The sequence below is a fragment of the Gobio gobio genome (assembly GCF_949357685.1).
Source record: "Gobio gobio genome assembly, chromosome: 11".
NCBI classification, from domain to species: domain Eukaryota; kingdom Metazoa; phylum Chordata; class Actinopteri; order Cypriniformes; family Gobionidae; genus Gobio; species Gobio gobio.
Window position 1 is genome coordinate 50,377,560 of NC_137104.1, and position 24,223 is coordinate 50,401,782.

A 24,223-nucleotide genomic window follows, 5' to 3' on the forward strand; every position below is an offset into this window, starting at 1 on the left:
AAGACTCGAAGATCTGAGATTGGACACCCCCCCCACCCTACTGGGGACCAGGAAGTAACTGCTGTCACATGTGACAGTACGAACGCCAACTCCGCCTTCACGGAAGTGAAGACCACGCCGTTCAAACAAGGAGGATGACAAATAAATTAGTTTACTAATTTTTACCGTGCTTAACACCCATGCAGAAACGCCTGGCAGAAGTTCACACGCTGCCTGAGACTCTGAGAGTGACAATTTTAACACTTCCTGTTGAGGGGATGTTAGACGTTCTATGTCCTGGATGATAGCAGGATTTAAACACTGAATGTCTAACATTTCACTGGAAACCACTGCCCCCCCGAATCACCAGAGGCGGCGGGGATGGAGTAGTTTTGAGGATAACGGGGTGGGGCGAGCAAATGTTTGACACGCCCTGTCCCGTGGGGGCAGACTTCCTATATTGATGACAGTCCCGAGGTCTGCCCTGGGAGGTTGTTGAGGATGACAAGCCGGTCTCCAGTCTTTACGAGGGAGAGCGCGACTCGCCACACTCTGCTTATTACCCCCCTAAATCTTGAAGGACTGAAGAGAGGTTGTGTGGCTGATAGCCCCTCCCCTTGAGTGCATTGAGGAAGAAACTGAGTGAACACTTCATGTTTCTTCCACTCCTTTAAATCTGGCCACTACAGAGTTAACTGAGTCACCAAATGAACCACTCAAATCCTTCAGAAGGTCAGCCTGATATGCCTGCAAGACAGCCATTGTGTGCAGCGCAGCACCAGCCTGTCCCTTTATATTTATTATTCTTATATAAATCATATACAATATATATTCCATATAAAATAATATACAATATATAATTCATATATATAAGCTTTGCCCACGACAGCCTACGTTTATTTTCTACATGGCTTTGTGGGGAGGTATGTCTCTTTAATGAAAATGCAGACCCAGGCGAGAGATAGCTCGTGAGCGTCTCCCACCTGGGGTATTCTCACATATCCACGCGATTTCGCACCCATGATAGTCGAAAATGTCGAAGTCAAGGGTACAAAAACACGTGAAGTAAATGCTTTCTAGACAGAAACCTCAAGATCACTGCGTTCGGGGATCTCTCATTCACGGTACCAGACAAACTGCCATGGCCACCGCGCGAACAACCACCTCGATAAATTCCTCGTATGGATTCACCATCATGTGAGGAACGATCGCAGGCGGCTGCTCGAGGTCCGCGGACCCAGAGATTCATCATCATTCCCCGCGCGAGCCGAAGAAACGCCGGAGCGCTTCGGGATCACGCGGGGAAACATGCATTTGGTGAGCGAGCAAGCGAAAGGGACGGACCCGTCTCTTGCTCGTCAACAAACCCATTCGAGAGCTCCGAACACGGGTGCGGACTGAAAGTAGCCCAGACGAGCATAAAGCATTCTAACTGTAAAGGCTTGCAATGCTCGCACTCGTCTGACTCAATGCAGCGACCGCATGCTCTTCCCCAAACACACACAGCAATAAACGTGCGCATCCAGTTCTATTTGAAAGAGAACATGGATATACAGCGTTTTACTCTGCTGACTCGTTTCCAACTGATTAGATTTAACTAGAACTCTTTCCACTAATGTTTCTTTGTAACAGAGATGAGAAAGAGAGAGGAAAATCTGCACACTGCCATGTTGAAAACTAACTCCTAACAAAGATCTCAAGTTGAGTCTTGAAAGAGAGAGAGAGATTTTGTAACACACCATAACACAGAGTTGGTCTGAAAACAAAAAGACCTGGTTTGCTCCAGCTGAAGCTCATCTATTTATAGCCTCGTGCAGCAGATGCGCTTATGACGTCACCGGCCGAGGCTATAAATACCTCCGGGTCAATTTCATTGACGTGTTTTCACACTATTTTCACAGCTGGTTATGTCAAAGACATTTCCCATTTGCATAAGCTTATGCAGCATTGAGTGTAGCTTTTGAAAGGGAACAGCAAATACAGTGCCGGTCACATACTTACCTACGAATAAATTTAAATATTCACAAAATAAACATAAATATTTTGTGACCAAGTGTAGCTTGTATGACTAAGTATAGTTTTAATCTTTAATGTAAATGTGATTTTAGCAGGTTTGTCAAGTCTGTCAGCAGTTAATTTTACTTCCTGCTTCTTTAGTCTTTATGTAATTTGACAAAATGGCAGAAACACCAAACTTTGCTTTACAACCAATCAAATGACTTACTTTTAATACAATTCTGAGACCATTTCAGTGCAGTAAACAACTAAAGTAGTCGAGAATTTGACATGATTAACCTGGTTCTGTTCAACTTATCCCAGTTTGACATAAACCCACTAAAACAGATCACTTCCATTAGAAACCTGTTCAGCTCAATCTCTCTTATATTTCTATCATTACCTGTGAGGATCAGATGTGTCCACAAGACTCTTTGAGCGGATCAATAAATATTCTGTTGTTTGAAGAGGTTGATCGTCTTAGGCGTCCATATTGTGGCTGATCAAGTTGGTTTACTTTCTCTGAATCTCTCTCTGAACTACAGTGATGTCAGAGCTCCTCCTGTATTCACACATTTACATTCGTCCCTGTATTCAGTGTGTTGGGTTCATGTGTGTCTGTTTGTGTTTATCTCATTGTGTAATATATAGACTACAGACAAAAGAAGAAATATTTGTATGAATTTCTAAATGTCTTTTGTGATCCATTGAAGAAAGTCCCTCAGGTTCAGAACGACATGATGAGTAAATGATGACAGAAAGCTGTAGTAATTATAAATGGTCTCTTACTAGTCATACTACAACACTTAGTTTGATAAAATTAGCTTTTGCGTAATTGTTAGGATTTTTTTATTATGCAAAATATTCAGCTAACTTCACTGAAATACACTGTCCCCAAATTCAGTTCACACATCACTGCTCTCCTGCTGGTTATTCTACAACACTTAGTTTGGCAAGTAATAGCACACAAAAATAATAAAAGTAATAGCGCATAGCTAAGTAGGCCTATTCTTTACACAAATTATATTGGTACCCAGCTAAAATACAGTAGTTGCAACCATAGCTTTTGTATGATAATTGCTTATTGATTACACTGTATAACAGTGAAGTTATTGAGTATTTTTTCTAACAACAGTGAAGGTATTGATTTTATTTTATAATAATAATAAATTATGCAAACTAAGTGTTGTAGTATGACCAGTAGGAGAGCATTGATGTGTAAACTGAATATGGAGACACTACAAAGTGTAACATTGTTATTGCCTATTTTGTAGTAACGCTTTTCGGCTTTTGCACTTTGCAGACGGTCCCTTCGCACTTATCTCTCATATTATAAGGTTGGTTTTGAGGAACATTAGGTTGCGTTTGCCTCATTGGGTTGTCTACGTTATAGAGGTGTCATTTGTGTTTTAACAACGTTTAGCTCAAGTTATTCAATCGGGAAGTTCAAATATGTGAATATTGCCCACTTTACTGAACTCATTGAAGTAGCACTGATTTATTTATAGGTTATGAGCTCTGAAGGTTGTGCTTGAATAAGGATTACAATTTTTGCTCGTACTTTTCTTAAAGTGTTCGTTGTTTTGTTTTGTTTTTTCAGATAAAAAGATGCCACTTTATCCCTTGTAATAACTAGTGATAAATAAAATAACCCAGAAGCTTTATTCTTAAACATTAATAAAGCTGGAAAATACTTACAAAAAAACAGAATTAATGGTAGATCATTCACAAAATAGAAAAAAATATTTACAATAATTAATTTAAGACAGCATGCAATGTAAATAAATATTTGATTGGCATTTGCCTTTGAACATTATTGTAAAAAATGCAGGCTATAGAAAAGACGTGTGTGATTTCTATAGCAACAGACTGTAAATATATTGCTTTGAATCTGTCTTTTTTTCAACATTATGTCCTAATATTGTGTTGATCCCGCTTTTGCTGCCAAAACAGCCCTGACCCGTCGAGGCATGGACTCCACTAGACCCCTGAAGGTGTGCTGTGGTATCTGGCACCAAGATGTTAGCAGCAGATCCTTTACGTCCCATAAGCTGCGTGGTGGGGCCGCCATGGATAAGACTTGTTTGTTCAGCACATCCCACAGATGCTCGATTGGATTGAGATCTGGGGAATTTGGAGGCCAAGTCAACACCTCAAACCATTCCTGAAGCATTTGTGCTTTGTGGCGGCGCATTATCTGCTGAAAGAGCCACAGCCACCAGGGAATACCGTTTCCAAATTCCATCAAACATTTTTCTATTTGAATTTTTAAAAAAAATCTGTATTTAATTTAAATGCAATATGAGAACATTTTAATATTGTGAAATGTTTTATAAAAGCTTTAGCTGCAGCAGTGAACCCTGCTTTATTCTGACGTGATGTGATCCAGTGCACCGAACAAAACAACTTAATTTTAAGTTGATTGCATCACTTGATTTCCTTTGATATATATATATATAGTAAACAAAATATGATTAATTAATATATATATATACATATATATGAAATTATATGATTAATAATTTGACAACATATGTTTTTACATTGCTTTAAAAAACTACAAACAGGACAGTTACGCGAGTCTGACGGTTAAGTGGAGAGGATTAGATAAAGTGTTTTGAGTGAGCAATTATCAGTATTTAACCTGACGAAAAGATATTTATTCAATATTATCCACATTATATTTCTCCTTCAGCAGCATTGAGAACTTTTGTAATGATACGTTTGGCCATTAACTTTGCAAACACATGAGAGGAGTCTCTGCATTAAAGACCCACGAAAGGCAGATCAACGAGCGACTACATTTCTCTCCGATACGGTAGGAAATTAAATTGAAAGTGGGGGATTTAAACTGTGACGATGATTGACAGGGCAGTTTAAACGGTGACGGGACGCACGTAACAGAGTCCGTTAAAGATGACGAAGTAGTATGTCCCAAAGCTTGCATACTCTTCTGCTACACACTCAAAAGTATGTACTTTTTCTTCACAAAAAGAGCACATACTTTTAGGACGTAATATAAGTAGGCGAATTGGGACGCAGCCTCTGACTTGCAGCCAGCAAACACTTATCACTTCTTGATTAGTCATGTGACCCCCCAAAGCATCATGTGACCCCAGGTATTGGGTGAATGTGATGCAGCTGTGTTGTGTGCCTGACTGTGTAGATCCACACACTCACAAAAAATAACCACATTCTTTCTGGAAATATAATTGTAACGTACTGAAATAGAGAGTAATTGAATTTAGATACGTTCAGACACACATTAATTTATTTAAGAAAAATATATATATATTTGATTTTGACAGGGCCAGCAGAGAAGGCCCTGATGGCCCTGACAGCCCACCACTGCAGATACCACAGCAAACCTTCAGGGGTCTAGTGGAGTCCATGCCTCGACGGGTCAGGGCGTAGGTCATAATGTTATGCTTGATCAGTGTATTAAGAGCATATTTACATTTGCAAATTACAACAAAACCCCGTAATGTTTGTCATCTCAGTGGCTTTCTGTATTTTTCATCTCACAAAAACTCTCCAAAAAAGATCCACAGGCCAAGTTAAGACTGTTTTAGGATCTAGTCCAGGGGTGTCCAATCCTGCTCCTGGAGGGCCACTGTCCTGCAGAGTTTAGCTTCAACCCCAATTAACCTCTTAACTGTCACCGTCCCACAGGTGGGACGCCTGGTGCTCTTTTTTTGATCGCCTTTTTTTCATATCATATATTTAAGTAATTATCACAAATTAGGTATCATTTGAAAGCTTACAAACTCAAAATTCATCCTGTGAAAACCGTTTTGAAATCGGACATTGTGTTGCCATGGAAACGTTACTCTAAATTATTCTAGTGGGCTCCTCCCCTAGTGGGCGCTGTCATGTTTCATATTACAACAATTATTTTAACTACTTTATATTCAAAATCTTTTCCAATCTTGACAAAACGCATATTGTCGGAAAGGTCTGAGTCTCAAGGGTCCATATTTGGTGACTGTTTTGTGATGGAAGTAATATTTGGACAAAAATTTAGAGGAAAATGCATCAAAACAACAATAAATGGAATTTGAATGACACCCGGTGGCTATTTTTGGTACAGCACCCTAAACAAAATCTCATGGGGACTTCAATGTTTGTGATATCAACTTCAAATTTGGAACACAAATTGGTTAGACATATGGCTTTGATTTTATAGTAATTTTAGAGTAAATTCTTTTTTGTAAAATATATATTTTATATGAAATAAAAAATATTTAGTACAGTATTTTTCATTTACAGTAAATTTAAACTTCCATAACTATTTCATACTTTCATATTTTGAATTGCTTTCACTTCAGCAATAATCTGCAGAATGTCGTCTTTAAAATGAGACCAAACTTTGGTCTATATTCCAAAGCATTCTTGAATTACAGCCCTTAAGTTTGGAGAGTGCATTTTCATGTGTATTCTCAAAAAGGGGGGTGACAGTTAAAGGGTTTAACACTTTTTATCCGTGTTTGTAGTTCTAATCGAATCCTCGTCCATCTCGCAATGGGTTGTGGGCAATATCAGCCGTAAGAGTGCGCATCGATCTGCACCGAAAATAGTAAACCATCCGGGAATCTTTGGAATACTTTTTTCAACATACTAAGATTTGGGACATACTAATTCTTTTTTCGAATACTATTTAGTACGGATAGTATGCGAATTGGGACGCAGCAAGACTCTCTTTTGTGTTGATGCTAGGCACGGTTGTGTGAGTTGGGCTCCCTTTTCATGCAAGTATAATTTGTCATGGTAGAGCATGTTTAATCACTGCCATTTCATTTTAATACTTATGTAAGGTGAATGCCAGTCAGTCTGGGCCGAGAAAACATTGACTTCCCAGAAACAAAGGACTTTTCCAAAGATTAACATTTGAACACTGTAACGGTCACCCACGATGGGCAACCAAAAAGGAAGGGTGTGGCCAAATTAAACAGAGGCAGAGTGACTACAAGAGGTTTAAAGTATAAATGAATATTTATTTTAAACATGAAAAGTAGGAATAACCCAAACCCCAAAAATATACCATTACCAGAAAATAAGAAAAAAACTAGAAAAATAAGTATTCAATAAACATCCAAATTAGAATCCAAAACAAAGAATGCAAAATACAATCTTTTCCAAAAATTAGGTTCCTCAAAGAATACAAAGAAAAGAAAAGAAAAAAATAGAAATACCTGCAGCCCTCAAGCCACACTCTCCACTGCAGCAACCAACACAGACTAACTCCATTAAACAAATACACACATTTATACTGGTGGCCAGCACCATTACCCCATGGGGAGGGACGAACTCACATACAACACTTTACACATTTTCCCATAAATATAGATTCTAGGAGAAACATGTTGACATAGCATTGAAAACAAATACATCTTCTCTTATGTTATCACAGATCTCATTTAACATGCATTGAACAGGAATACTAACAGAAGCAACTCGGCCGCATTGTCCCTGAAACACCCACGCTCAATTATTAAATGGTACAGTCCCCACATTAGCGGAACGTCTCGGTTACGGATGTAACCCTCGTTCCCTGAGGAGGGAACGGAGACGTAACGTTAGTGACTAACGAATGGGGGTTTCGCTTAGAAGCCTATCAACTTCGAGTTTAGAGAAAACGCCCAATGGCGTGCCAATGCCAAGGGGCATGCGGAATTTGCATACGTAACTCCGCCTCACTGCGTGAGTATATAAGGAAGTACGAGGCAATATCGCATTATGTTACCTGCTTGAGGAGCCAAGACTGAACTCCTGCGTTCCAGGTAGCACAGCTGATGTGGCAAGGGGACGTTACGTCTCCGTTCCCTCCTCAGGGAACGATGGTTACATCCGTAACCGAGACGTTCCCTTTCGTTCAGTCACTACGACGTAACGTTAGTGACTAACGAATGGGGGTCCCAATATAATCCCGCCACTCAGCTGTCTTCCAGCGCCCTGCGTAAGTGTGAGTACCCTGTCGTAAGACTAATACGGACGAAGGACTCCCACTTAACACAGGAATACCAAGGTACACTGGGAAGCATATCCCAGTGAGGGAATGCCAAAATGCCTACCCGTGGGGAGGACTTAAGAGACACATATGACCCGCTAAGGGCTGCATATGGAAGATCTCTAGGGTACCAGCCGAAGGTGGATTTTTAACCCTAGGGGTGGCGGGGACACGCCAAGGGAAGAAACCCGCTCACTGCGGAGACTTATGGTGAAATACACATGTGGGGGTCGCCGGAGGGAACCATGCACATGGGGCACCTGGCCGGACATGAGGGTCTGGGCTCGAAAGGGCAGACAGAACTGATGTCGGCGTCGACAGTGCTGGAGGAGCTCAGGGCTCTCGGGGAGCTCACCTGAGGAAATATCGCACGTATCCAGTCCGTGGAGTGGAGTGGCGAGCAAGCGAAGACACCTGAGCCTGGCCCATCACCGGCCCCTTGGGGGGGCGAGTACATAGTCGGACACTGGCTCCTCTCGGAGATTGTAGAATCTGGCGAATGTGTTGGGTGTCCCCCAGCCTGCAGCTCTGCAGATGTCTGCTAGCGAGGCGCCATGCGCTAGAGCCCAAGAGGAGGCCACACTCCGGGTGGAGTGTGCCTTCACACCAAGGGGACATGGTCGACCTTGCTGCTGGTAAGCCAAAGCAATGGTGTCCACTATCCAGTGAGACAGCCTTTGCTTTGAGAGAGCACTTCCCTTCCGCTCTCCACCATAACAGACAAAGAGCTGGTCTGAGGTCCTGAAACACTGCGTCATGTCTACGTAGGCGCGGAGGGCGCGTACTGGACAGAGCAATGCCAAGGCTGGGTCTGCCTCCTCCAAAGGCAGCGCTTGCAGGTTCACCACCTGGTCCTTAAACGGAGTGGTGGGAACCTTGGGCACATATCCAGGCCGGGGTCTCAGGATCACGTGAGAGTTAGCCGGCCCGAATTCCAGGCACGCTTTGTCAACCGAAAATGCCTGCAGGTCCCCGACCCTCTTAACTGAGGCCAATGCGGTCAGCAGAGCCGTCTTCATAGACAGGAACTTAATATCAACCGACCGCAAAGGCTCAAAGGGAGGTCTCAGCAGAGCAGTTAACACTACTGCGAGGTCCCAAGAGGGTACGAGAGGAGAGCGAGGAGGATTCAGTCTCCTGGCTCCCCTCAGGAACCTGATGACCAGGTCGTGCTGACTTACCTTTTTGCTCTCCAAGAGATCGTGGTGGGCAGATATGTCGGCCACATATACTTTGAGGGTGGAGGGAGACAGCCTTCGCTCCAGCCCCTCTTGGAGAAACTCAAGCACGGACCCGATCGGGCATTTCCAGGGGTCTTCTTGGCGGGAAGAGCACCAGGTGACGAAGAGGTTCCACTTCAACGCATAGGCATGCCGAGTGGACTCTGCCCTAGCGGAAGTGATGGTGGCGACCACCGTAGTCGTAGCAAACCTGCACCGTAGCACCGTAGCAAACCTGCCGCGTCCCGTCTAGGAGCCACACGTGGAGGTTCCAGAGGTCAGGACGCGGGTGCCATAGGGTGCCCCGTCTCTGAGTAAGGAGGTCCGGTCTCAGAGGAATAGGCCAGGGAGGGGCTGTCGCAAGGAGTACGAGTTCGGGGAACCAGATCCGGCCGTGCCAGTACGGGGCGACCAAAAGGACCTGCTCCTTGTCCTCCCTGATCTTGTACAGGAGCTGTGCGAGTAGGCTCACTGGGGGGGAACGCATATTTGCGTAGGCCCCGCGGCCAGCTGTGCGCCAGTGCATCCGTGCCGAGCGTGCCCTCGGTCAGGGAATAGTACAGGCTGCAGTGGGAAGAGTCGTGGGAGGCAAACAGATCTACCTGTGCGTCGCCGAACTGTTCCCAAATCAGCTGAACCGTCTGAGGATGGAGTCTCCATTCTCTCGGGAGAGGCTGAAACCGCGAGAGCTCGTCGGCTGCGTGGTTCAGGACTCCCGGAATATGGACAGCACGAAGGGACCTCAGGCGCTTCTGACTCCATAGAATGAGATGGCGGGCGAGTTGAGACATACGGCGGGAGCGTAGACCGCCCTGGTGGTTGATGTACGCTACTACGGCCGTGTTGTCTGTCCGGACAAGCACATGTTGGTCCCTCAGCAGCGCTCGGAAGCGGTGCAGGGCAAACCGTACTGCCAGCAACTCGAGGCAATTGACATGCAGGAGGCGCTGGGGTCCTGTCCAGGAGCCCGCGGCTGCTTGTCCATTGCACATGGCACCCCAGCCCATGGCAGAGGCATCCGTCGATACGACAACATGCCTGGAAACTCGTTCTAAGGGCACACCGGCCCGAAGAAAACTGAGGTTCGACCACGGGGTGAGCGTCTGTAAGCAGGCCCGAGTCACTTGGATCCGGAGCGTGCCAGACTGCCATGCCCATCTCGGGACTCGATCGCGAAGCCAGTGCTGAAGCGGTCTCATATGAAGCAATCCGAGCGGCGTTACCGCGGCTGCAGATGCCATATGCCCCAGGAGCCTCTGAAATAGTTTCAGTGGAACCGCACTCTTGCTCTCGATTTGACGGAGGCAAGTCAGCAGAGACTGCGCTCGAAAGCTGCGCGTACATGGCGACCGAGTCGATCTCCATACCGAGAAAAGAGATCCTCTGCACGGGGCAAAGTTTGCTCTTTTCCCAGTTGACCCGAAGGCCCAGACGGGCTAAGTGGTGGAGAACCAGATCTCTGTGTCCGCAAACCTGCTCTCGAGAGTGGCCCAGTATGAGCCAGTCGTCGAGGTAGTTCAGGATGCGAACCCCGTGCTGCCGAAGGGGCGCAAGGGCTGCCTCGGCGATCTTCGTGAAGACGGGAGGGGACAGAGATAGCCCGAATGGGAGAACCGCGTACTGATATGCCCGCCCCTCGAAAGCAAACCGTAGGAACGGTCTGTGTCGAGGAAGGATGGAGACATGGAAGTAGGCGTCCTTCAGGTCGATCGCTGCAACCAATCGTGAGGACGAACGCATTGGAAAAGGCGTTTCGCAGTCAACATCTTGAACGGAAGCCGGTGAAGGGATCGGTTCAAGATGCGAAGGTCCAGGATTGGTCGTAACCCAGCGGTTTTCTTGGGTACAATGAAGTAGGGGCTGTAGAACCCCGACCTCATTTCGGCTGGAGGGACAGGCTCGATCGCACCCTTCGCCAGTAGAGTGGCAATCTCCGCACGCATGACGGGGGCATGGGCCCCGGTCACGGTATAGCGGACTCCCCTGTAACGGGGAGGAGCCTGCGCAAACTGAATCGCGTAGCCGAGCCTGACGGTCCGGGCAACCCAGCGGGACAGCCCCGGAAGCTGAAGCCAAGCTTCCAGAGACTGCACCAACGGGGTCATACGGACGGCAGACGTACCCTGGGTGGGGCAGCGAGGCAGCGTTACCGGCCCGGACAGGGGAGGCTGTTGGGCGTCCCGGGGTCGGGGCACGGTTAACGGCTGCATCCTGACAGAGGAGACCAGGGAAGGAAGCACGTTCCACTGGGGTCTGCTCTGCCAGGGGGCTGGCGACAGAGAGGGATGCGAGTGGCGAGACCCGAGGGTGGCGCGCACTGTCATCACCGGTCTCTGGGTCCTCAGAGACAGGAACATGAGTTCTTTCCCAAGCGCTGCTAGCCCGGGGGCCAGCAGCGGAAGGATTTTCCCCCGGCCCTCCACCGGGGGAAGGAGAGGCCCTGCTACCATCCCCTGGGAAGAACTGGAACCCATCTCTGAGTTGTCCACCTCCAGCCTGGCGTTTAACCAGTCTGGGGAGCGGACTGGGCGACATCCTCAACCACCTCCACGGCGCAGCCCAGGTGAAGGCTGCTGCTGGGGCCGGGCGGGAAGAGGGAGGGCGCCCTCGGCGGCGAGCGGACTGAGGCGACTGAGCCGGCGGCTGGTGCAGCAGCTGGCCGCCGGGGCAGTACTTGTTACAGCCTCAGACTGCTCTGGGGCGGCCGAGAACTGTTGGGCGCAGTTCCCAGCCGCGCCGCCGAAGAGGCCAGCCTGGGATATGGGTGAGTTGAGGGGGCGGGCCCACTCAACGTCCTCCACATCACAAGGTAAGGCCAGGTGTTCTCCCGGACCACAGCTGTGGACATCGCCCGACCCAGGGAGCGTGTGGCCACCTTCACCGCCCGGGGGCGGGGTCAGTTGCGGCACGCAGCTCAATGAAGAGCCCTGGGTCAGCTCCACCCTTGTGCATGTGCAAAGGGGCGGCGGCCTGCCCGTAGCTCTGCGGGACCACGCCACCGAAGTAGACGAGCCCACAGGCTTTGGGAGGGTGCTTAGGACAGCCACACCACGCCACGTCAAAGCCCTCTGTGGACACCGTAGTGCGCAACAGAGAGTTTAACAGTGGGGGGGAGGGGGCCCCAGTGTACCCTAGGCCGCGGCCCCATCAAGGGCAGAGAAGGCGGAGAAGGCCACCAAACGGTCGCGGGAAGCACGGGGACTTCCGGGACCGCGTGATCTCCTCATGCACCCCGGGAGCGAAAGGCATTGGGGGCGGGGCCCAACAGCTGTCGGGTGCCGCCCCCAAAAACCAATCGCGCAACCACGAGCACCCGCGACTGGGCGGAGTTCCACACCAGCGCGCGACTCGCGGCTGCCCGAGATAACATGGCTGTCAACTTTAGGTCAGATCAGGCAGTGCTGACACACCCGGAGGCGGAGCACAACCTAATCGTCATCCCCAAAGGACTCCAGCCCACCTTGGGATGCGGCGATCGATATCTCACTGCTATCCGGAGCGTGAACTGAACGAACGGGGCGTCAGAGACGGGCCGTAGATTCAATCCAACACTCGCGGGAGCGATGTATAAGAAGGGGGCGTGGCCCGAGGAATGAACGTCGGGGTTCTTAATAACACAGCACCGCCCTCAGGTCACCCTGGCCACCAGCCAAAGTACCATCTCACTCGGGGACGGTAGATTGGGGTGTGGCAGAGGGGACTCTCTCTCCTCACGGAGATCATGGAGTCTCGACCGCGACATCGCGATGGTCACGCCCCCGCAATGGAAAGCGTGACACATCCGCAAACACTGCCCGAACGTGCTGAAGCCCAAACACGCTCGAGCAGTGAATGCGTCCATAGACAGCAGCGGAAAATCGATCGCACCCGGAAGTGCACGGGCGAGCCGTCTTGAAAAAGACGTGCCACGCGCAAGCTCTTTTTGTGAGAGGAAAGCCTTGTAGTCGATGCCGAAGCGCCCAGGGAAACACACACCAGCTGTCAAACGGACCACTGCGCAGATCAGCAGGCAGGAAGTATGCGATCACTGGAACGCGCCGTTACACCAACACCGACTGGAAGCTGCTCGTCTCGAAGAAGCTGACAGAGTCTCAGAAGGCTGTAGGAGTGAAGAGGTAGGTTCTCTTGGCTCCGAAAGCAGAACATAATGCGATGCCTCATACTTCCTTATATACTCACGCAGTGAGGCGGAGTTACGTATGCAAATTCCGCATGCCCCTTGGCATTGGCACGCCATTGGGCGTTTTCTCTAAACTCGAAGTTGATAGGCTTCTAAGCGAAACCCCCATTCGTTAGTCACTAACGTTACGTCGTAGAGACTGAACGAAAGGAAACTGAAGATTCTCGCCACTGTTTCCCCGTCGGAACTCTGAAATCATGGGACAAACAATACTGCACAATAAACACAGGTATTTCATTAGCGCCTTTCGATAGGTAACCACAATAAATTATTATGTCAATGAACAGTCTCTGTGTGTGTGCGTGTGTGTGTGTGTGTGCGTGCACATGTGAGAGAGAGAGTTAATTTACACATATATAGTCCAGATTAGAGATGCGGTCATTCCGTGACCGTCACACTCCCCCGCACCCATTTTCAAGCCGTGAGGCGAGAAAGAAAGTCCGCCGTAGCATTACTCTTTCCTGGCACATGCTGGACTCTAAAACGATAAGGTTGCATTGACAAGTACCATCGAGTAATTCGTGCATTTGAGTCTCTCATGCGATCATGCTCATCCATTGCAGTGGCCGGTGATCAGTTTCCAGGAGGAACTCTCGGCCAAGAAGGTAGTACCTGAACATGTCCAGGGCCCATTTAACGGCCAAGCACTCCTTCTCAACTGTGGAGTATTTCACTTCTCTGGGATACAGCTTCCGACTTATGTAGGCCACTGGATGCCTATTCCCCAGTTCCCCTTGTAGCAGCACTGCTCCTATGCCTGTATTAAGCGTCAGTCTGTAAAACAAAAAGTTCTTTAAAATTGGGGCAAGACAGCACTGGATCATTGCATAGCGTATCTTTGATGTCCTGGAAGGCATTCTGAGCCACCTCAGTCCACTGAATTAGGACAGGACAGTTTTTCCGTGTCAAATCGGTCAAAGCTGCCACTCGAACAGAAAAATTAGGCACAAATCGTCTATACCACCCAGCCATGCCCAGGAACGCTCTCACTTGGGTTTTTGTCTGAGGGAGGGAACAGTCTTGAATTGCTCGTATCTTTTGAATTTGGGGCCTAATAACACCACCGCCGATCACATACCCCAGGTATTCGGTTTCTTTCTTGGCTATGGCACATTTGCGGGGGTTGATAGTAAGGCCAGCTGACTGGATTCACCTAAACACCTCTTCAAGATGCTCAAGATGTTCCTCCCAAGATGAACTAAAAATTACGACATCATCTAAATACGCGGCTGCGTACCCATCCAGACCAACCAGCACCTGGTCCATTAATCTTTGAAATGTTGCTGGCGCCCCATGCAGGCCAAAGGGCATAGTACAGAAATGGAAGAGGCCACACAAAAGCGTAGACTCCCATCTTTTTTAGGTACCAAGACCAATGGGCTACACCACTCACTTCTAGACGGCTCAATGATACCCATGTCCAGCATTTGATTCACTTCCTCCTTCAAAGCTGGTAAAAGACGTTCAGGAATACGGTAGCACTTACGTCGGGTCGCAGCTCCCTCATGCAAGGTGATGTTATGATGAATCAGACTGGTGCGCCCCGGTTCCTCCTGGCACACGCCTATGCCACAAATCTTATGAAGCTGTGACTGTTGAGGGGGTGAGAGATGATTGAGGTCCACGGTGTTTGCTGAAGGCAGTGGCAGGTATTGTTCCTCCACCTCATCTTCATCCGCTACCTGCCGAATCATACACACCTCAGCCACTTGGGGCAATCTCTCATGCCATTTCTTAAGCAAATTAACATGCAGTACCCGACTTGAGCGCCGCTTTCCTGAATTGACAACCTCATACGTGGTAGGTCCAAGCTTACGGAGTACCTCACAAGGTCCCTGCCATTTAGCGAGCAGCTTGCTACTATCACTGGGTAACATCACCAAAACCTTTTCTCCAGCCTCAAAACTTCTGACTTTAGCCTTTTGATCAAAATATTGCCGCTGACGTTGCTGTGCTTGGGCTAAGTTTGACTGGGCAAGCTGAGTCATGCTCAACAATTTCTCCCGCATCTGGAGAACATAAGGGAGCACATGTTGAGTTGCTGGGGCCTCCTGACCACCCATCCAGCTCTCCTTCAGCAGGGACAAAGGGCCTCGCACCTCCCGGCCATATAGCAACTCAAAAGGTGAGAAGCCAGTGGAAGACTGAGAGACCTCCCTGTAGGCAAATAATAGGTACGGAATCCACTGATCCCAGTCACCTCCAGATTCACTCACATATTTCCTCAGCATTTGTTTTAGTGTTTGATTAAATCTCTCCGTCAGACCATCAGTCTGCGGGTGATAAGGTGTGGTTCTTATGCCCTTAATACCTAGCGAACTGTATGCTTGTCGGAGAAGCTTGGACATGAAGTTTGAACCTTGATCAGTCAATATCGTTTTGGGAAAACCCACCCGCGAAAACAACTGCATAAGGCAAATTGTAACTGTCCTAGCCTTGACTGACTTGAGAGGGAAAACCTCAGGGTACCTTGTTGCGTAATCTGTGATTACCAGCATAAAGCGATTTCCAGCTTTACTTCGCTCTAATGGCCCTACCACATCCATCCCTAACTGTTCAAAGGGCACACCAATTACAGGAAGGGGCTCTAACGGAGCTCTGGGAGGACCTCTACTGGCAATCTTCTGGCACTGAGGACAAGTTCTACAAAACTCTGACACCTCTTTATTCATATTTAGCCAAAAAAAGTGACGGCTAATTCGAGCTGACGTCTTTTGCCTTCCTAAATGGCCGGCCCAGGGGATGGAATGGCCCAACTCAAGCACAATATCCTTTGCCTTCTGAGGGACCACAATGCGAGCATCTATTCCCTTCCCCTTATACAGCACGCCGTCTTTAATACACATCAGACTCCCTGAACTACCTGATGGGTCATCATCTTGTACTTCTTCCTGAACCTGCCTATAGAGGGGCCCAATCACTGAATCCTCTTGCTGCAACAACCCAATCCCCTTAGGGATATCCACTGGGACTAGATCCTGTTCTAACAGAGGTTCATCACACTGTGCCACTGCAAAACTGAGCTTCTCTTGTCTCTTTTGCCTTTTCGATTTCCTAGACTTACCTGGCTGAGCTTCTAACTCTACCCCAAAATAAGGTAACATACTAAGGGACTGAACATCTGCATTTGATTTCTGAGCTTGAGCCCGGGTCAGAGCTACACTACATTCCTTACTACGGCAGTCATTGCCATCCGCGAGCAAGTCTACCAAAACAGGCAAGTCTCGACCTAAAATCATTGGATAAGGCAACCCATCTACCACACCTACCTCAAACAAATAAGCCTGCCCCTGTATATTTACCTGGACACTTGCTGTAGGGTACTGCCTCTCGTCTCCGTGAACACAACAAATCTGTGCTACGGAAGTGTGACTCCTCACCTCTACAGGTAACAAGTCAGAACGCACCAGCGATTGCATACTTCCTGTGTCTACAAGTGCTCTAACCTTTTTCCCATTAAGGACTACCTCCACATAAGGCAATACAACCCGAGTTGCTAAACAGCTAGGTCTTGGAACTGTACACACATTGGCCTGAGTAGAAGCATTACTAGGGCACCTTGACTGTTTGTGGCCTTCCTGTCCACATTGATAACATATAAGAGTCCTACGCACCCCAACCTTAAAACCAGGGCTTTGTTTGAAAGAACCAACCTTATCACTCACAGACTTACCTTCATTGATGGCCCTGACTGCAGTCGGAAAGGCATGCTGGAACTTGGTTGAATCTTTACTTCCCTTCCACCGCTTGAATGTCCATGGCTGAGTCTTGCGTCGAGCTGCCACAAAGGTGTCTGCTAAACTTGCAGCTTCCGCAGCCGAGCCAGGATCCCGCTCCTTAATCCAGACTTGGAGATCAGGTGCCAGCATGCGCAGAAACTGCTCCAGAACAATGATCTCTCCAATATCCTCCTTAGTATGATGCTGTGGCTGCACCCATTTAGAATAATGTTCTTTAAGTCTGGCATACAACTCCTTTGGGGTTTCATCCTCCCTCACTTCTGTAGCCCGGAACTGAAGGCGATAAGTCTCTGAATTTATATCATACTTTGCAAGAATGGCTGCCTTAACCTTTTCATAATCAAGTGAGTCTACCATGTCCATGTGTACATATGCGGCCCTCGCTTTGCCCGTCAGGAGGGGCACCAACCTAACTGCCCAGTCGGTTGTCGGCCACCGACACGCCATAGCTATTCTCTCAAATGTAGCTAAATAATGCTCAACATCATCTGTCTCACTCAGACGTTGCAGGTGCGGCTCCCTCTCCATTCTCAGATGACTCTGGCCTTGGCTTTCCCCTGGAGATGCTGCTGCTGATGCAAAGTGTCCGCTGCCTGGACCATCCTGTAAGACTGAGGGTACTCGCTGGACTGTTGGTTGTGATGGGAGGCCATATTGGTTGCTACTGCTGGGTCCTGGATCTGGGGTGGTTCTCACATGCACCTCTTGCTGTAGCAGGGAGAACTGATGCTGCATGGCTCTCCATCGAGCCTCCTGTCGGCCCGCCTCTTGCTCCCTGCGGCTGTCTCTTGCCTGCTGCAGTGCGAAATGTGATCGGAACATGTCTCTCAGCTCTGCCAGTGAGACATCCCCAGCGAGGCTCCCCAGTTCCTCTTCCAATTCACCCTCATCGTCTCCTTCTGCCACAACTCCAGCAGGTTCCTCATCCTCTGCTTGCACCGCCCACACTTTTTTAGGAGCCATTATGGACTGGCACTGTTGTCTGCAGTGGAGAGTAGTAAAAACAAAAAGGAAAGAGAAAAAAAATGGCAAATGGGGGGGGAAAAATTGTAAACGAAAACCCCAAAAGAAACACTACTGCTCTCTTCTGGCCATCTCACTTCTGACACCAGTTGTAACGGTCACCCACGATGGGCAACCAAAAAGGAAGGTTGTGGCCAAATTAAACAGAGGCAGAGTTACTACAAGAGGTTTAAAGTATAAATTAATATTTATTTTAAACATGAAAAGTAGGAATAACCCAAACCCCCAAAAATATACCATTACCAGAAAATAAGAAAAAAACTAGAAAAATAAGTATTCAATAAACATCCAAATTAGAATCCAAAACAAAGAATGCAAAATACAATCTTTTCCAAAAATTAGGTTCCTCAAAGAATACAAAGAAAAGAAAAGAAAAAAAATAGAAATACCTGCAGCCCTCAAGCCACACTCTCCACTGCAGCAACCAACACAGACTAACTCCATTCTTCTTCTTCTTCTTCTTCTTCTTTTCGCTTTATGGCAGATTGCAACCATGACTTTAAAGGTGCATACCGCCACCTACTGTATAGGAGTATGTAACATGAGAATATATCATTATGACTATATCATCATCATAAAAAAAAAAAAAACCGCACTTACACATACATACTACCTATATCCTATTATATATTCCTATGTTTTTCAAATATTGTACAACTGCTTTCTGTGCATCCTTTACCCCGTCTCCTGTTGTGCCTAACAAACCTTCAATATTCCACTTTCTTCCTACCTGATTTATCTTTTGATTTAGTCTCATCCTCTCATCCCTATATTTCCTGCAATGCAATAATACGTGTTCTACATCTTCCTTGGACCTGCATTCTATACATTCATCTGATTGACTTTTACCCATTAAAAACAATGTTTTATTTAATCCTGTGTGACCAAGCCTTAGCCTGGTTAACACACTCTCCTCTCTTCTGTTACTTCTATTCACACCCTGTGCATTAATAGATTTTTGCAATCTATACTATTTCCTTCCACTTTTATCCACATCCCACCTGTCCTGCCATTTTCCCATAATTCCTTTTTTAATTATTGCCTTAGCCTCTCCTTTTCCAAGGGGTATATTTATAATATCATTCGTCCTGGTTGATTTTTTTGCTATTTTATCTGCTCCCTCATTCCCTTTTATACCTATATGAGCAGGTACCCAACATAATCTCACATCTATCTGTAGTGTCTGTAATCTAAATAAACTTTGTTGGATTTCTAACATTAAATCTTCTCTATTTGATTTCATATTTTGAATACTATAAAGAGCTTCTGCAGAATCAACACAACACACCACCCTGTCTGGTTTTACTTCCTCAACCCACTGCAGTCCTACAATAATCGCCATCATCTCTGCCGTATACACTGAAGCCTGATCAGGTAATCTTTTCCCAATACTTATGTTCAATGCTGGTATATATATTCCTATTCCTACATTGTCCTTCTCATCCTTAGATCCATCTGTATACATTTCTAAGTAACTATAGTATTTGTTCCTTATATATTGACTTGCCAGGTGTCCTTTCCTACTCTCTTCCAATTCATTTTTTAGTTCCAAAATATTTAAGTCTATCTCAATTTTAGTAAATAACCATATAGGGATATTACTAATAGGTGTAGGTGTATTAAACCAGATATTATTCACTCTATATTCCTCTGATTTTGTTCTTGTTACCCAGCCAAAACCATTACCTTTAAAAGACCTATACTCCCAACATTCTTGAATAGTACTCTTTGCATGGTTTTCATATCCACATCCCCTTAAGCGACTCCAATATGCAAGCATAAGCTTATCTCTTCTCAGATCTGAAGGCACTTCTCCTAACTCAACCTGTATTGCTTTAATTGGTGTTGATCTCATTACACCCGCACATATTCTCAATGCTTTATTACTAACTCTATCCAGCTTCAATAAATGTGTTTTAGCTGCTGCTCCATATACATAACATCCATAATCTATTGTTGACCTCATTAATGCCCTGTAAATATACATTAGTGATTGTTTATTTGCTCCCCAGTCTTTCCCCACTACTGCTCTCATTAAATTTATGACTTTCTTGCATTTTGATTCCACCTTTTCAATGTGTATTTTCCATGTTCCCTTTTGGTCTAACCACATACCAAGATATTTAAAATGATCTACGGTTTCCATATTGTGTCCATATAACTGTAAGTTCTGTTTTTCTATCCCTTTCTTCCTTGTAAATATCATATGACAAGACTTACTTGGAGAAAGCTTAAAGCCCCAGCTATACGACCATTGTTCTACCTTTCCTATTGCTTCCTTGATTTTATTTCTTACCCTTATGGGATCTCGTCCTCTTACCCAGATGGCCCCATCATCTGCATACAGAGCTGATCCAATCCTTCTGTCCAGATTCATAAAAATATCATTAATCATAACATTAAATAAAACTGGACTAATAACACTACCTTGTGGAATCCCATTTGCAATTTCAAATTCCTCAGATACGTCTGATCCCACTCTAACTCTAAATCTTCTTTCTGACAGAAAGTCTAATACCCAATTATAAAACCTACCTCTAATTCCCATTTTGTTCATTTTAATTAACAGCCCTTCCCTCCACATGGAATCATAAGCTTTTTCAATATCAAAGAACACAATACTCATTATTTCTTTCATTTTAAGAGTTTTCTCCATCTCATTGCTTACTTTCACAACAGCATCCATTGTGGAACGCCCTTTCCTGAACCCACTTTGATATGATGCAAATAATCCTCTATGTTCAAGGGTGTAATTAAGTCTTCTGACTAGTATTTTCTCCATCCACTTGCAGAGATGTGACGTTATAGGGCAATAGGTCTATAATTACCAGCATTATTAGGATCTTTCCCAGGTTTATTAAATGGCAATATTAACGCACTCTTCCAGCTTTTTGGCATTTTACCTTCTTCCCATATCTTATTAAATAAATGTAATATTCTCTGCAATACTTTTTCAGGTAATTTCTGGAACATGACGTAACTCAGTTGATCTTCTCCTGTAGCAGTATTCTTAATATCATTTAATACTATCACTAGTTCATTCAAGTTTATTTCTGCATCCATAGTACATTCCTCGCTATCTTTTTTAATAAACACATCTCTATTTTCTTTAAGAACCTTCTCTTTATTTAATTTATGCATATCATCTAAATGGTCACCACTATGAACACTGGCAAACTTCTTTCCCAATACATTTGCCTTTTCTTTATCTGTTATTGCCAGTATTCCATCATCCTCTAATACGGGTATTTTAGTATACACTTTTTTCCCACTCATTTTCTTCAGCATTGACCACACCTCTCCTATTTTAACTTCCCTCCCTATAGTAGAACAATAGTTTTTCCATGCATTTTGTTTACTATTCTTAATTATTCTTCGTGCTTTAGCCTTTTTCCTCTGATAATCAATTAAGTTATCTTGATTCAAATTACTTCTTAGCATTCTCATTGCCCTATTTCGTTCTTTAATAGCTTTTGTACATGTATCATTCCACCACGGGACCATTTTCCTTCCCCCCCCCACTGACTTAAATGGTATGCTTTTTAATGCTGCATTCATTATTAAATGTGTAACCTCAGATGCACATTCCTCAATATCACCCTGCATTGTAATTTTTTCTTCTAAAATACAACATATTTCTTTAAATTTTTTCCAATCAGCTTTTTCAAACTCCCACTTCTTATGATTAGGCCTTTCTTGGAAATCAATTTCAATATTGATAGAGCAAACTATTGGAAAATGATCACTTCCAATACTTGTACTTTCCTTAACCTTCCATTCACAAGAGTTTGCCATATTATTAGAAACCAGAGTGAGATCAATACAAGAAAATGTATTAGAACGTATATCAATTCTTGTACCATTCCCATTATTTAAACAAACTAATTGCCTAACATCCATCAGTTCTTCCACTGCTTCTCCATTGCTATCTGTATTCTTACTTCCCCAAAGACTATTATGTGCATTGAAGTCTCCACACCATATTTATTTCCGGTTTCCTTGTCTACTTATTATTCCCTCTAAGGTTTCTAGGTTTAATGATTTACAAGGGTTATATAAGTTGATTACTACTAAGTGCCCATCTGATTTATAAATTTCAATAATTACACATTCTATTTCTGTTTTACTTTCTATTCTTCTAAATGGTATCCCATTCCGTACAAATGTTGCACATCCTCCACCCTGATTCTCACCTCTATCAAACCTAACAGACTCATACCCAGGTATAATAAAATCAAGGTGGGGCCGTAGCCAGGTCTCTTGAATGCAAATAGTATCAGGTGTTACTTCAGACTCTACTATAAACTTCTTAAATTCTTGTCCATTTGCAGTCAGACTCCTAGCATTCCATTGTAAAATATGGAATACCATCATAATATTAAATAATACCCTGAGACCCTCCATCATTATTATTGCTTAGCATGCCATGTATATCTTCTGCTTTTAGATCTTTGATACCTAAGAATTCCTCTGCAGCTTCTACCACCGTCTTGATCCTGTCACTTTTTCTTTCTTGTCGTGTGGCAACGTTCACAACTTTACATATAAAAGCTACAAAGCTCTTTTTTTCTACCATCAAGGTGTTCTCCTCCACTATACACTTATGTTTACATGGTTGCTGTATGGTTACGGGTATTGTGTCTACTTTTCTTGATTGAAATCTCTTTATGTTTAACCTCTGGGGTAGGCCTACTCCATGTATTGCACTTTCATTCAGGTTGTCATGACTCTCTATTTGACTATTTTCCTTTGTTTCATATTTGCCTATGCTTTTTATAGCCTCTGCATATGACATCTTATTCACAACTTTGTACCTTTGTACTTCTTTTGCTTGTTTCTGAACCACACATCCAGCATATGCAGCACTATGCTCACCTCCGCAGTTGCAGCATTTTAGCTTGGTATCCTTGTTACATTTACCATATTCATGGTCTCCTCCACATTTCGCACATCTTTGTCTCCATTTACATTGTTGTACTGTGTGTCCCATTCTCTGGCACTTAAAGCATCTCAACGGTTGGGGAACATACTCCCTAACTTTGTAATTGATCCATCCTATTTGAATTTCATATGGTAAGGATTTTTCAAAAACAAGCAGTACAGATAGACTGTCTGATTTAACGCCACTTTTATTGCTTTGGAGCCTTTTCACCTCTAATACTTTCCCACCTTTGATCTCACTCTTTACCTCGTCCATAGACATTTCCAGAGGAACATTTGAAATCACTCCTCTTAGTTTTGCTGCCATTCCTGGTACATGCACTTTAATCTTTCCACCACCAAGATTACTCATTTTCAAAATCATTTCCTGCTGCTTCTTATTTACTGCTGAAATTAGAATTCTTCTATTATTCAGTAGTTTAGCGTATTTAATTTTCCCCATATCCTTCTCAATTGCTTTGGTCACTTGAACTGGGTGAAAGTGACCTTTATCATTACTGAGCGTAATAATAACTTTCCACTCTTCCTGCTTATCATCTACGTTAGGTCTACTGTTCCCTTTAGGTTTAGCTTTAATCTTTTTGTTAACTTGTCTTAGAATACTCTCTCCTCAACTACTCGCTTCAGACCAAGATTTTTTCCTTGCCTTTTTTGTTTGACTAGTCTCCATATCTGAAACCCTCCCATAGTTATCGCTACCATCTGAACTATCTCCCATCATTACACTCACAATACAGTTCGGTTGCAATCTGCCTTCGCTTCCGTCCGAAAGTGTTCAACGCAAAAAACCTCCAAACTCCGTCTCCCAACCGCAAGACTCACCAATGCCCTGGAGTCGACTAACTCCATTAAACAAATACACACATTTATACTGGTGGCCAGCACCATTACCCCATGGGGAGGGACGAACTCACATACAACACTTTACACATTTTCCCATAAATATAGATTCTAGGAGAAACATGTTGACATAGCATTGAAAACAAATACATCTTCTCTTATGTTATCACAGATCTCATTTAACATGCATTGAACAGGAATACTAACAGAAGCAACTCGGCCGCGTTGTCCCTGAAACACCCACGCTCAATTATTAAATGGTACAGTCCCCACATTAGCGGAACTGAAGATTCCCGCC

The 24,223-nt window shown here is 45.1% G+C and overlaps 1 protein-coding gene across 1 annotated transcript in view; it reads right to left on the reverse strand.

Annotated features, from left to right (window-relative positions):
- LOC307134287 (E3 ubiquitin-protein ligase TRIM39-like) overlaps window positions 1-2,517 on the reverse strand; it is a 38,618-nt gene extending 36,101 nt beyond the window's left edge. Inside the window, exon 1 of the mRNA XM_079829901.1 lies at window positions 2,378-2,517. The gene's annotated coding sequence lies outside the window, so the exon portion shown is untranslated. The remainder of the gene's footprint in view (window positions 1-2,377) is intronic.
- Window positions 2,518-24,223: the final 21,706 nt, after the last annotated feature.